Source organism: Syngnathus leptorhynchus, chromosome 16 (assembly GCF_054491065.1).
Source record: "Syngnathus leptorhynchus isolate UIUO chromosome 16, UIUO_Slep, whole genome shotgun sequence".
In the NCBI taxonomy this organism is placed as follows: Eukaryota; Metazoa; Chordata; class Actinopteri; order Syngnathiformes; family Syngnathidae; genus Syngnathus; species Syngnathus leptorhynchus.
In genome coordinates, this window is record NC_141210.1 from 9721494 (window position 1) to 9736598 (window position 15105).

Here is a 15105-nt window from a genome sequence, read left to right on the forward strand (position 1 = left end):
AAATTGGTTATTTCTTCATGTATAATGATCAACTCGATACTCCCTAGCCCCCAACAGCCTTTTTTTTCATAACACTTTAACCAGAGTGACGGGAGAGCGGCATTTCAGAAAACGTGCTTATCTCGGCGAGAAAAAGCGATTTCGGCAATAAAATTTAAAACGCGTGTAAAACATAAACCAAACGATGAAATTGGTTATTTCTTCATGTATAATGATCAACTCGATACTCCCTAGCCCCCAACAGCCTTTTTTTTCATAACACTTTAACCAGAGTGACGGGAGAGCGGCATTTCAGAAAACGTGCTTATCTCGGCGAGAAAAAGCGATTTCGGCAATAAAATTTAAAACGCGTGTAAAACATAAACCAAACGATGAAATTGGTTATTTCTTCATGTATAATGATCAACTCGATACTCCCTAGCCCCCAACAGCCTTTTTTTTCATAACACTTTAACCAGAGTGACGGGAGAGCGGCATTTCAGAAAACGTGCTTATCTCGGCGAGAAAAAGCGATTTCGGCAATAAAATTTAAAACGCGTGTAAAACATAAACCAAACGATGAAATTGGTTATTTCTTCATGTATAATGATCAACTCGATACTCCCTAGCCCCCAACAGCCTTTTTTTTCATAACACTTTAACCAGAGTGACGGGAGAGCGGCATTTCAGAAAACGTGCTTATCTCGGCGAGAAAAAGCGATTTCGGCAATAAAATTTAAAACGCGTGTAAAACATAAACCAAACGATGAAATTGGTTATTTCTTCATGTATAATGATCAACTCGATACTCCCTAGCCCCCAACAGCCTTTTTTTTCATAACACTTTAACCAGAGTGACGGGAGAGCGGCATTTCAGAAAACGTGCTTATCTCGGCGAGAAAAAGCGATTTCGGCAATAAAATTTAAAACGCGTGTAAAACATAAACCAAACGATGAAATTGGTTATTTCTTCATGTATAATGATCAACTCGATACTCCCTAGCCCCCTTTTTTTTTTTCATAAACACTTTAACCAGAGTGACGGGAGAGCGGCATTTCAGAAAACGTGCTTATCTCGGCGAGAAAAAAGCGATTTCGGCAATAAAATTTAAAACGCGTGTAAAACATAAACCAAACGATGAAATTGGTTATTTCTCTCATGTATAATGATCAACTCGATACTCCCTAGCCCCCAACAGCCTTTTTTTTCATAACACTTTAACCAGAGTGACGGGAGAGCGGCATTTCAGAAAACGTGCTTATCTCGGCGAGAAAAAGCGATTTCGGCAATAAAATTTAAAACGCGTGTAAAACATAAACCAAACGATGAAATTGGTTATTTCTTCATGTATAATGATCAACTCGATACTCCCTAGCCCCCAACAGCCTTTTTTTTCATAACACTTTAACCAGAGTGACGGGAGAGCGGCATTTCAGAAAACGTGCTTATCTCGGCGAGAAAAAGCGATTTCGGCAATAAAATTTAAAACGCGTGTAAAACATAAACCAAACGATGAAATTGGTTATTTCTTCATGTATAATGATCAACTCGATACTCCCTAGCCCCCAACAGCCTTTTTTTTCATAACACTTTAACCAGAGTGACGGGAGAGCGGCATTTCAGAAAACGTGCTTATCTCGGCGAGAAAAAGCGATTTCGGCAATAAAATTTAAAACGCGTGTAAAACATAAACCAAACGATGAAATTGGTTATTTCTTCATGTATAATGATCAACTCGATACTCCCTAGCCCCCAACAGCCTTTTTTTTCATAACACTTTAACCAGAGTGACGGGAGAGCGGCATTTCAGAAAACGTGCTTATCTCGGCGAGAAAAAGCGATTTCGGCAATAAAATTTAAAACGCGTGTAAAACATAAACCAAACGATGAAATTGGTTATTTCTTCATGTATAATGATCAACTCGATACTCCCTAGCCCCCAACAGCCTTTTTTTTCATAACACTTTAACCAGAGTGACGGGAGAGCGGCATTTCAGAAAACGTGCTTATCTCGGCGAGAAAAAGCGATTTCGGCAATAAAATTTAAAACGCGTGTAAAACATAAACCAAACGATGAAATTGGTTATTTCTTCATGTATAATGATCAACTCGATACTCTCTAGCCCCCAACAGCCTTTTTTTTCATAACACTTTAACCAGAGTGACGGGAGAGCGGCATTTCAGAAAACGTGCTTATCTCGGCGAGAAAAAGCGATTTCGGCAATAAAATTTAAAACGCGTGTAAAACATAAACCAAACGATGAAATTGGTTATTTCTTCATGTATAATGATCAACTCGATACTCCCTAGCCCCCAACAGCCTTTTTTTTCATAACACTTTAACCAGAGTGACGGGAGAGCGGCATTTCAGAAAACGTGCTTATCTCGGCGAGAAAAAGCGATTTCGGCAATAAAATTTAAAACGCGTGTAAAACATAAACCAAACGATGAAATTGGTTATTTCTTCATGTATAATGATCAACTCGATACTCCCTAGCCCCCAACAGCCTTTTTTTTCATAACACTTTAACCAGAGTGACGGGAGAGCGGCATTTCAGAAAACGTGCTTATCTCGGCGAGAAAAAGCGATTTCGGCAATAAAATTTAAAACGCGTGTAAAACATAAACCAAACGATGAAATTGGTTATTTCTTCATGTATAATGATCAACTCGATACTCCCTAGCCCCCAACAGCCTTTTTTTTCATAACACTTTAACCAGAGTGACGGGAGAGCGGCATTTCAGAAAACGTGCTTATCTCGGCGAGAAAAAGCGATTTCGGCAATAAAATTTAAAACGCGTGTAAAACATAAACCAAACGATGAAATTGGTTATTTCTTCATGTATAATGATCAACTCGATACTCCCTAGCCCCCAACAGCCTTTTTTTTCATAACACTTTAACCAGAGTGACGGGAGAGCGGCATTTCAGAAAACGTGCTTATCTCGGCGAGAAAAAGCGATTTCGGCAATAAAATTTAAAACGCGTGTAAAACATAAACCAAACGATGAAATTGGTTATTTCTTCATGTATAATGATCAACTCGATACTCCCTAGCCCCCAACAGCCTTTTTTTTCATAACACTTTAACCAGAGTGACGGGAGAGCGGCATTTCAGAAAACGTGCTTATCTCGGCGAGAAAAAGCGATTTCGGCAATAAAATTTAAAACGCGTGTAAAACATAAACCAAACGATGAAATTGGTTATTTCTTCATGTATAATGATCAACTCGATACTCCCTAGCCCCCAACAGCCTTTTTTTTCATAACACTTTAACCAGAGTGACGGGAGAGCGGCATTTCAGAAAACGTGCTTATCTCGGCGAGAAAAAGCGATTTCGGCAATAAAATTTAAAACGCGTGTAAAACATAAACCAAACGATGAAATTGGTTATTTCTTCATGTATAATGATCAACTCGATACTCCCTAGCCCCCAACAGCCTTTTTTTTCATAACACTTTAACCAGAGTGACGGGAGAGCGGCATTTCAGAAAACGTGCTTATCTCGGCGAGAAAAAGCGATTTCGGCAATAAAATTTAAAACGCGTGTAAAACATAAACCAAACGATGAAATTGGTTATTTCTTCATGTATAATGATCAACTCGATACTCCCTAGCCCCCAACAGCCTTTTTTTTCATAACACTTTAACCAGAGTGACGGGAGAGCGGCATTTCAGAAAACGTGCTTATCTCGGCGAGAAAAAGCGATTTCGGCAATAAAATTTAAAACGCGTGTAAAACATAAACCAAACGATGAAATTGGTTATTTCTTCATGTATAATGATCAACTCGATACTCCCTAGCCCCCAACAGCCTTTTTTTTCATAACACTTTAACCAGAGTGACGGGAGAGCGGCATTTCAGAAAACGTGCTTATCTCGGCGAGAAAAAGCGATTTTCGGCAATAAAATTTAAAACGCGTGTAAAACATAAACCAAACGATGAAATTGGTTATTTCTTCATGTATAATGATCAACTCGATACTCCCTAGCCCCCAACAGCCTTTTTTTCATAACACTTTAACCAGAGTGACGGGAGAGCAGCATTTCAGAAAACGTGCTTATCTCGGCGAGAAAAAGCGATTTCGGCAATAAAATTTAAAACGCGTGTAAAACATAAACCAAACGATGAAATTGGTTATTTCTTCATGTATAATGATCAACTCGATACTCCCTAGCCCCCAACAGCCTTTTTTTTCATAACACTTTAACCAGGGTGACGGGAGAGCGGCATTTCAGAAAACGTGCTTATCTCGGCGAGAAAAAGCGATTTCGGCAATAAAATTTAAAACGCGTGTAAAACATAAACCAAACGATGAAATTGGTTATTTCTTCATGTATAATGATCAACTCGATACTCCCTAGCCCCCAACAGCCTTTTTTTTCATAACACTTTAACCAGAGTGACGGGAGAGCGGCATTTCAGAAAACGTGCTTATCTCGGCGAGAAAAAGCGATTTCGGCAATAAAATTTAAAACGCGTGTAAAACATAAACCAAACGATGAAATTGGTTATTTCTTCATGTATAATGATCAACTCGATACTCCCTAGCCCCCAACAGCCTTTTTTTTCATAACACTTTAACCAGAGTGACGGGAGAGCGGCATTTCAGAAAACGTGCTTATCTCGGCGAGAAAAAGCGATTTCGGCAATAAAATTTAAAACGCGTGTAAAACATAAACCAAACGATGAAATAGGTTATTTCTTCATGTATAATGATCAACTCGATACTCCCTAGCCCCCAACAGCCTTTTTTTTCATAACACTTTAACCAGAGTGACGGGAGAGCGGCATTTCAGAAAACGTGCTTATCTCGGCGAGAAAAAGCGATTTCGGCAATAAAATTTAAAACGCGTGTAAAACATAAACCAAACGATGAAATTGGTTATTTCTTCATGTATAATGATCAACTCGATACTCCCTAGCCCCCAACAGCCTTTTTTTTCATAACACTTTAACCAGAGTGACGGGAGAGCGGCATTTCAGAAAACGTGCTTATCTCGGCGAGAAAAAGCGATTTCGGCAATAAAATTTAAAACGCGTGTAAAACATAAACCAAACGATGAAATTGGTTATTTCTTCATGTATAATGATCAACTCGATACTCCCTAGCCCCCAACAGCCTTTTTTTTCATAACACTTTAACCAGAGTGACGGGAGAGCGGCATTTCAGAAAACGTGCTTATCTCGGCGAGAAAAAGCGATTTCGGCAATAAAATTTAAAACGCGTGTAAAACATAAACCAAACGATGAAATTGGTTATTTCTTCATGTATAATGATCAACTCGATACTCCCTAGCCCCCAACAGCCTTTTTTTTCATAACACTTTAACCAGAGTGACGAGATCGGCATTTCAGAAAACGTGCTTATCTCGGCGAGAAAAAGCGATTTCGGCAATAAAATTTAAAACGCGTGTAAAACATAAACCAAACGATGAAATTGGTTATTTCTTCATGTATAATGATCAACTCGATACTCCCTAGCCCCCAACAGCCTTTTTTTTCATAACACTTTAACCAGAGTGACGGGAGAGCGGCATTTCAGAAAACGTGCTTATCTCGGCGAGAAAAAGCGATTTCGGCAATAAAATTTAAAACGCGTGTAAAACATAAACCAAACGATGAAATTGGTTATTTCTTCATGTATAATGATCAACTCGATACTCCCTAGCCCCCAACAGCCTTTTTTTTCATAACACTTTAACCAGAGTGACGGGAGAGCGGCATTTCAGAAAACGTGCTTATCTCGGCGAGAAAAAGCGATTTCGGCAATAAAATTTAAAACGCGTGTAAAACATAAACCAAACGATGAAATTGGTTATTTCTTCATGTATAATGATCAACTCGATACTCCCTAGCCCCCAACAGCCTTTTTTTTTCATAACACTTTAACCAGAGTGACGGGAGAGCGGCATTTCAGAAAACGTGCTTATCTCAGCGAGAAAAAGCGATTTCGGCAATAAAATTTAAAACGCGTGTAAAACATAAACCAAACGATGAAATTGGTTATTTCTTCATGTATAATGATCAACTCGATACTCCCTAGCCCCCAACAGCCTTTTTTTTCATAACACTTTAACCAGAGGGACGGGAGAGCGGCATTTCAGAAAACGTGCTTATCTCGGCGAGAAAAAGCGATTTCGGCAATAAAATTTAAAACGCGTGTAAAACATAAACCAAACGATGAAATTGGTTATTTCTTCATGTATAATGATCAACTCAATACTCCCTAGCCCCCAACAGCCTTTTTTTTCATAACACTTTAACCAGAGTGACGGGAGAGCGGCATTTCAGAAAACGTGCTTATCTCGGCGAGAAAAAGCGATTTCGGCAATAAAATTTAAAACGCGTGTAAAACATAAACCAAACGATGAAATTGGTTATTTCTTCATGTATAATGATCAACTCGATACTCCCTAGCCCCCAACAGCCTTTTTTTTCATAACACTTTAACCAGAGTGACGGGAGAGCGGCATTTCAGAAAACGTGCTTATCTCGGCGAGAAAAAGCGATTTCGGCAATAAAATTTAAAACGCGTGTAAAACATAAACCAAACGATAAAATTGGTTATTTCTTCATGTATAATGATCAACTCGATACTTCCTAGCCCCCAACAGCCTTTTTTTTCATAACACTTTAACCAGAGTGACGGGAGAGCGGCATTTCAGAAAACGTGCTTATCTCGGCGAGAAAAAGCGATTCGGCAATAAAATTTAAAACGCGTGTAAAACATAAACCAAACGATGAAATTGGTTATTTCTTCATGTATAATGATCAACTCGATACTCCCTAGCCCCCAACAGCCTTTTTTTTCATAACACTTTAACCAGAGTGACGGGAGAGCGGCATTTCAGAAAACGTGCTTATCGGCGAGAAAAAGCGATTTCGGCAATAAAATTTAAAACGCGTGTAAAACATAAACCAAACGATGAAATTGGTTATTTCTTCATGTATAATGATCAACTCGATACTCCCTAGCCCCCAACAGCCTTTTTTTTCATAACACTTTAACCAGAGTGACGGGAGAGCGGCATTTCAGAAAACGTGCTTATCTCGGCGAGAAAAAGCGATTTCGGCAATAAAATTTAAAACGCGTGTAAAACATAAACCAAACGATGAAATTGGTTATTTCTTCATGTATAATGATCAACTCGATACTCCCTAGCCCCCAACAGCCTTTTTTTTCATAACACTTTAACCAGAGTGACGGGAGAGCGGCATTTCAGAAAACGTGCTTATCTCGGCGAGAAAAAGCGATTTCGGCAATAAAATTTAAAACGCGTGTAAAACATAAACCAAACGATGAAATTGGTTATTTCTTCATGTATAATGATCAACTCGATACTCCCTAGCCCCCAACAGCCTTTTTTTTCATAACACTTTAACCAGAGTGACGGGAGAGCGGCATTTCAGAAAACGTGCTTATCTCGGCGAGAAAAAGCGATTTCGGCAATAAAATTTAAAACGCGTGTAAAACATAAACCAAACGATGAAATTGGTTATTTCTTCATGTATAATGATCAACTCGATACTCCCTAGCCCCCAACAGCCTTTTTTTTCATAACACTTTAACCAGAGTGACGGGAGAGCGGCATTTCAGAAAACGTGCTTATCTCGGCGAGAAAAAGTGATTTCGGCAATAAAATTTAAAACGCGTGTAAAACATAAACCAAACGATGAAATTGGTTATTTCTTCATGTATAATGATCAACTCGATACTCCCTAGCCCCCAACAGCCTTTTTTTTCATAACACTTTAACCAGAGTGACGGGAGAGCGGCATTTCAGAAAACGTGCTTATCTCGGCGAGAAAAAGCGATTTCGGCAATAAAATTTAAAACGCGTGTAAAACATAAACCAAACGATGAAATTGGTTATTTCTTCATGTATAATGATCAACTCGATACTCCCTAGCCCCCAACAGCCTTTTTTTTCATAACACTTTAACCAGAGTGACGGGAGAGCGGCATTTCAGAAAACGTGCTTATCTCGGCGAGAAAAAGCGATTTCGGCAATAAAATTTAAAACGCGTGTAAAACATAAACCAAACGATGAAATTGGTTATTTCTTCATGTATAATGATCAACTCGATACTCCCTAGCCCCCAACAGCCTTTTTTTTCATAACACTTTAACCAGAGTGACGGGAGAGCGGCATTTCAAAAAACGTGCTTATCTCGGCGAGAAAAAGCGATTTCGGCAATAAAATTTAAAACGCGTGTAAAACATAAACCAAACGATGAAATTGGTTATTTCTTCATGTATAATGATCAACTCGAGTCGAGCTCCAGGGAGAGAGGCTGATTTTTCGCTTTTTGAGGCCGACCGACGAACCGGCGCGGGGCGGACTCAAAAGCCCGCAGAGCCGTAGGCACTTAGAAAAGTTTCGCCTTTGGCTGTGAGCTCCAGGGGGAGAGGCTGGTTTTGCGTTATTTTAGGCCGGCTGGAGAACCGGCGCGGGTCGGACGCACAATCCCCGCAGAGCCGTGGGCACTTAGAAAATTTTTGCCAAGTTGGCTCTGAGCGCCTGGTACCTAATATGGAAGTATAGAGGCCCACTTTCGGGCAAGATCACGCCGCGTTAGGCTTCCAGGACCCCGGCTAAGCAATTTTACCGGGCCGCCCGGTTCTTTTTTTGAACCAGCCCGGTTCTTTTTACACTTCCAGCTGGAGCTCAGCAGCGGCTTTTTGCGCAAGATCACGCCGGGTTAGGCTTCCAGGACCTCGGCTAAGCAATTCTACCGGGCCGCCCGGTTCTTTTTTTGAACCAGCCCGGTTCTTTTTACAATTCCAGCTGGAGCTCACGAGCGGCTTTTTGGACAAGATCACGCCGTGTTAGGCTTCCAGAGCCCCGGCTAAGCAATTTTACCGGCCCGCCCGGTTCTTTTTTTTAACCAGCCCGGTTCTTTTTACACTTCCAGCTGGAGCTCAGCAGCGGGTTTTTGGACAAGATCACGCCGTGTTAGGCTTCCAGAGCCCCGGCTAAGCAATTTTACAGGGTCGCCCGGTTCTTTTTTTTAACCAGCCCGGTTTTTTTTACACTTCCAGCTGGAGCTCAGCAGCAGCTTTTTGCACAGTATCACGCCGGGTTAGGCTTCCAGAGCCCCGGCTAAGCAATTTTACCGGGCCGCCCGGTTCTTTTTTTTAACCAGCCCGGTTCTTTTTACACTTCCAGCTGGAGCTCAGCAGCGGCTTTTTGGACAAGATCACGCCGTCTTAGGCTTCCAGAGCCCCGGCTAAGCAATTTTACCGGGTCGCCCGGTTCTTTTTTTTAACCAGCCCGGTTCTTTTTACACTTCCAGCTGGAGCTCAGCAGCGGCTTTTTGGACAAGATCACGCCGTGTTAGGCTTCCAGAGCCCCGGCTAAGCAATTTTACCGGGTCGCCCGGTTCTTTTTTTAACCAGCCCGGTTCTTTTTACACTTCCAGCTGGAGCTCAGCATCGTGTAAAACATAAACCAAACGATAAAATTGGTTATTTCTTCATGTATAATGATCAACTCGATACTCCCTAGCCCCCAACAGCCTTTTTTTTCATAACACTTTAACCAGAGTGACGGGAGAGCGGCATTTCAGAAAACGTGCTTATCTCGGCGAGAAAAAGCGATTTCGGCAATAAAATTTAAAACGCGTGTAAAACATAAACCAAACGATGAAATTGGTTATCTCTTCATGTATAATGATCAACTCGATACTCCCTAGCCCCCAACAGCCTTTTTTTTCATAACACTTTAACCAGAGTGACGGGAGAGCGGCATTTCAGAAAACGTGCTTATCTCGGCGAGAAAAAGCGATTTCGGCAATAAAATTTAAAACGCGTGTAAAACATAAACCAAACGATGAAATTGGTTATTTCTTCATGTATAATGATCAACTCGATACTCCCTAGCCCCCAACAGCCTTTTTTTTCATAACACTTTAACCAGAGTGACGGGAGAGCGGCATTTCAGAAAACGTGCTTATCTCGGCGAGAAAAAGCGATTTCGGCAATAAAATTTAAAACGCGTGTAAAACATAAACCAAACGATGAAATTGGTTATTTCTTCATGTATAATGATCAACTCGATACTCCCTAACCCCCAACAGCCTTTTTTTTCATAACACTTTAACCAGAGTGACGGGAGAGCGGCATTTCAGAAAACGTGCTTATCTCGGCGAGAAAAAGCGATTTCGGCAATAAAATTTAAAACGCGTGTAAAACATAAACCAAACGATGAAATTGGTTATTTCTTCATGTATAATGATCAACTCGATACTCCCTAGCCCCCAACAGCCTTTTTTTTCATAACACTTTAACCAGAGTGACGGGAGAGCGGCATTTCAGAAAACGTGCTTATCTCGGCGAGAAAAAGCGATTTCGGCAATAAAATTTAAAACGCGTGTAAAACATAAACCAAACGATGAAATTGGTTATTTCTTCATGTATAATGATCAACTCGATACTCCCTAGCCCCCAACAGCCTTTTTTTTCATAACACTTTAACCAGAGTGACGGGAGAGCGGCATTTCAGAAAACGTGCTTATCTCGGCGAGAAAAAGCGATTTCGGCAATAAAATTTAAAACGCGTGTAAAACATAAACCAAACGATGAAATTGGTTATTTCTTCATGTATAATGATCAACTCGATACTCCCTAGCCCCCAACAGCCTTATTTTTCATAACACTTTAACCAGAGTGACGGGAGAGCGGCATTTCAGAAAACGTGCTTATCTCGGCGAGAAAAAGCGATTTCGGCAATAAAATTTAAAACGCGTGTAAAACATAAACCAAACGATGAAATTGGTTATTTCTTCATGTATAATGATCAACTCGATACTCCCTAGCCCCCAACAGCCTTTTTTTTCATAACACTTTAACCAGAGTGACGGGAGAGCGGCATTTCAGAAAACGTGCTTATCTCGGCGAGAAAAAGCGATTTCGGCAATAAAATTTAAAACGCGTGTAAAACATAAACCAAACGATGAAATTGGTTATTTCTTCATGTATAATGATCAACTCGATACTCCCTAGCCCCCAACAGCCTTTTTTTTCATAACACTTTAACCAGAGTGACGGGAGAGCGGCATTTCAGAAAACGTGCTTATGTCGGCGAGAAAAAGCGATTTCGGCAATAAAATTTAAAACGCGTGTAAAACATAAACCAAACGATGAAATTGGTTATTTCTTCATGTATAATGATCAACTCGATACTCCCTAGCCCCCAACAGCCTTTTTTTTCATAACACTTTAACCAGAGTGACGGGAGAGCGGCATTTCAGAAAACGTGCTTATCTCGGCGAGAAAAAGCGATTTCGGCAATAAAATTTAAAACGCGTGTAAAACATAAACCAAACGATGAAATTGGTTATTTCTTCATGTATAATGATCAACTCGATACTCCCTAGCCCCCAACAGCCTTTTTTTCCATAACACTTTAACCAGAGTGACGGGAGAGCGGCATTTCAGAAAACGTGCTTATCTCGGCGAGAAAAAGCGATTTCGGCAATAAAATTTAAAACGCGTGTAAAACATAAACCAAACGATGAAATTGGTTATTTCTTCATGTATAATGATCAACTCGATACTCCCTAGCCCCCAACAGCCTTTTTTTTCATAACACTTTAACCAGAGTGACGGGAGAGCGGCATTTCAGAAAACGTGCTTATCTCGGCGAGAAAAAGCGATTTCGGCAATAAAATTTAAAACGCGTGTAAAACATAAACCAAACGATGAAATTGGTTATTTCTTAATGTATAATGATCAACTCGATACTCCCTAGCCCCCAACAGCCTTTTTTTTCATAACACTTTAACCAGAGTGACGGGAGAGCGGCATTTCAGAAAACGTGCTTATCTCGGCGAGAAAAAGCGATTTCGGCAATAAAATTTAAAACGCGTGTAAAACATAAACCAAACGATGAAATTGGTTATTTCTTCATGTATAATGATCAACTCGATACTCCCTAGCCCCCAACAGCCTTTTTTTTCATAACACTTTAACCAGAGTGACGGGAGAGCGGCATTTCAGAAAACGTGCTTATCTCGGCGAGAAAAAGCGATTTCGGCAATAAAATTTAAAACGCGTGTAAAACATAAACCAAACGATGAAATTGGTTATTTCTTCATGTATAATGATCAACTCGATACTCCCTAGCCCCCAACAGCCTTTTTTTTCATAACACTTTAACCAGAGTGACGGGAGAGCGGCATTTCAGAAAACGTGCTTATCTCGGCGAGAAAAAGCGATTTCGGCAATAAAATTTAAAACGCGTGTAAAACATAAACCAAACGATGAAATTGGTTATTTCTTCATGTATAATGATCAACTCGATACTCCCTAGCCCCCAACAGCCTTTTTTTTCATAACACTTTAACCAGAGTGACGGGAGAGCGGCATTTCAGAAAACGTGCTTATCTCGGCGAGAAAAAGCGATTTCGGCAATAAAATTTAAAACGCGTGTAAAACATAAACCAAACGATGAAATTGGTTATTTCTTCATGTATAATGATCAACTCGATACTCCCTAGCCCCCAACAGCCTTTTTTTTCATAACACTTTAACCAGAGTGACGGGAGAGCGGCATTTCAGAAAACGTGCTTATCTCGGCGAGAAAAAGCGATTTCGGCAATAAAATTTAAAACGCGTGTAAAACATAAACCAAACGATGAAATTGGTTATTTCTTCATGTATAATGATCAACTCGATACTCCCTAGCCCCCAACAGCCTTTTTTTTCATAACACTTTAACCAGAGTGACGGGAGAGCGGCATTTCAGAAAACGTGCTTATCTCGGCGAGAAAAAGCGATTTCGGCAATAAAATTTAAAACGCGTGTAAAACATAAACCAAACGATGAAATTGGTTATTTCTTCATGTATAATGATCAACTCGATACTCCCTAGCCCCCAACAGCCTTTTTTTTCATAACACTTTAACCAGAGTGACGGGAGAGCGGCATTTCAGAAAACGTGCTTATCTCGGCGAGAAAAAGCGATTTCGGCAATAAAATTTAAAACGCGTGTAAAACATAAACCAAACGATGAAATTGGTTATTTCTTCATGTATAATGATCAACTCGATACTCCCTAGCCCCCAACAGCCTTTTTTTTCATAACACTTTAACCAGAGTGACGGGAGAGCGGCATTTCAGAAAACGTGCTTATCTCGGCGAGAAAAAGCGATTTCGGCAATAAAATTTAAAACGCGTGTAAAACATAAACCAAACGATGAAATTGGTTATTTCTTCATGTATAATGATCAACTCGATACTCCCTAGCCCCCAACAGCCTTTTTTTTCATAACACTTTAACCAGAGTGACGGGAGAGCGGCATTTCAGAAAACGTGCTTATCTCGGCGAGAAAAAGCGATTTCGGCAATAAAATTTAAAACGCGTGTAAAACATAAACCAAACGATGAAATTGGTTATTTCTTCATGTATAATGATCAACTCGATACTCCCTAGCCCCCAACAGCCTTTTTTTTCATAACACTTTAACCAGAGTGACGGGAGAGCGGCATTTCAGAAAACGTGCTTATCTCGGCGAGAAAAAGCGATTTCGGCAATAAAATTTAAAACGCGTGTAAAACATAAACCAAACGATGAAATTGGTTATTTCTTCATGTATAATGATCAACTCGATACTCCCTAGCCCCCAACAGCCTTTTTTTTCATAACACTTTAACCAGAGTGACGGGAGAGCGGCATTTCAGAAAACGTGCTTATCTCGGCGAGAAAAAGCGATTTCGGCAATAAAATTTAAAACGCGTGTAAAACATAAACCAAACGATGAAATTGGTTATTTCTTCATGTATAATGATCAACTCGATACTCCCTAGCCCCCAACAGCCTTTTTTTTCATAACACTTTAACCAGAGTGACGGGAGAGCGGCATTTCAGAAAACGTGCTTATCTCGGCGAGAAAAAGCGATTTCGGCAATAAAATTTAAAACGCGTGTAAAACATAAACCAAACGATGAAATTGGTTATTTCTTCATGTATAATGATCAACTCGATACTCCCTAGCCCCCAACAGCCTTTTTTTTCATAACACTTTAACCAGAGTGACGGGAGAGCGGCATTTCAGAAAACGTGCTTATCTCGGCGAGAAAAAGCGATTTCGGCAATAAAATTTAAAACGCGTGTAAAACATAAACCAAACGATGAAATTGGTTATTTCTTCATGTATAATGATCAACTCGATACTCCCTAGCCCCCAACAGCCTTTTTTTTCATAACACTTTAACCAGAGTGACGGGAGAGCGGCATTTCAGAAAACGTGCTTATCTCGGCGAGAAAAAGCGATTTCGGCAATAAAATTTAAAACGCGTGTAAAACATAAACCAAACGATGAAATTGGTTATTTCTTCATGTATAATGATCAACTCGATACTCCCTAGCCCCCAACAGCCTTTTTTTTCATAACACTTTAACCAGAGTGACGGGAGAGCGGCATTTCAGAAAACGTGCTTATCTCGGCGAGAAAAAGCGATTTCGGCAATAAAATTTAAAACGCGTGTAAAACATAAACCAAACGATGAAATTGGTTATTTCTTCATGTATAATGATCAACTCGATACTCCCTAGCCCCCAACAGCCTTTTTTTTCATAACACTTTAACCAGAGTGACGGGAGAGCGGCATTTCAGAAAACGTGCTTATCTCGGCGAGAAAAAGCGATTTCGGCAATAAAATTTAAAACGCGTGTAAAACATAAACCAAACGATGAAATTGGTTATTTCTTCATGTATAATGATCAACTCGATACTCCCTAGCCCCCAACAGCCTTTTTTTTCATAACACTTTAACCAGAGTGACGGGAGAGCGGCATTTCAGAAAACGTGCTTATCTCGGCGAGAAAAAGCGATTTCGGCAATAAAATTTAAAACGCGTGTAAAACATAAACCAAACGATGAAATTGGTTATTTCTTCATGTATAATGATCAACTCGATACTCCCTAGCCCCCAACAGCCTTTTTTTTCATAACACTTTAACCAGAGTGACGGGAGAGCGGCATTTCAGAAAACGTGCTTATCTCGGCGAGAAAAAGCGATTTCGGCAATAAAATTTAAAACGCGTGTAAAACATAAACCAAACGATGAAATTGGTTATTTCTTCATGTATAATGATCAACTCGATACTCCCTAG